The sequence below is a fragment of the Habropoda laboriosa genome, unplaced genomic scaffold (assembly GCF_001263275.1).
Source record: "Habropoda laboriosa isolate 0110345459 unplaced genomic scaffold, ASM126327v1 scaffold224, whole genome shotgun sequence".
In the NCBI taxonomy this organism is placed as follows: domain Eukaryota; kingdom Metazoa; phylum Arthropoda; class Insecta; order Hymenoptera; family Apidae; genus Habropoda; species Habropoda laboriosa.
The window spans coordinates 136,583-137,121 of record NW_017100341.1 but is presented as its reverse complement, the minus strand read 5'-3'; positions in this window follow the sequence as shown (position 1 = coordinate 137,121).

Genomic DNA, 539 nt, shown 5'->3' with positions numbered 1-539 from the left:
GACGCCTTCCCACAGTAATTGTTATAAATCGTTTTATCCGTTTCGTTAATGCTGTAACGGGAGAGTACGGCTGCTTAAAGCCGGACGCCCGAAACCAAAAGCAACAGCTCGAACACTGCGTTGATTTGTTCGAAATTATCCTGTATCAAACATTTAACATGTATCGACGAAAGATAAATAAACTTTTGTGTGTTTTTCCCAGCTACCAAAGAAAATCCTTGCATTCCACAAAAATCCTACTACAGTGATTTATAGTGAAAAATAGGTAATTAACCCTCTGTAACCCGATTTTTCTTCGTTCACGAGAAGAAAAATTACCCTTGTTTGCAATTTTATATTTTGATAGGCAAAATGAGAATTAATTGGCTGGTAATGTTGTAATAGACCCGCAATATAAAGCAATAATGTAGCAATATACAAATAAAACGAAAGCCATAAAACGTAGATAAATGAATACGTAACTTCCAAGTCACGTGGCGTTACAAAGGATTAATTAGGATATTAATCTGTATTATTTAACCTTTCCGTGACCAGTGAGA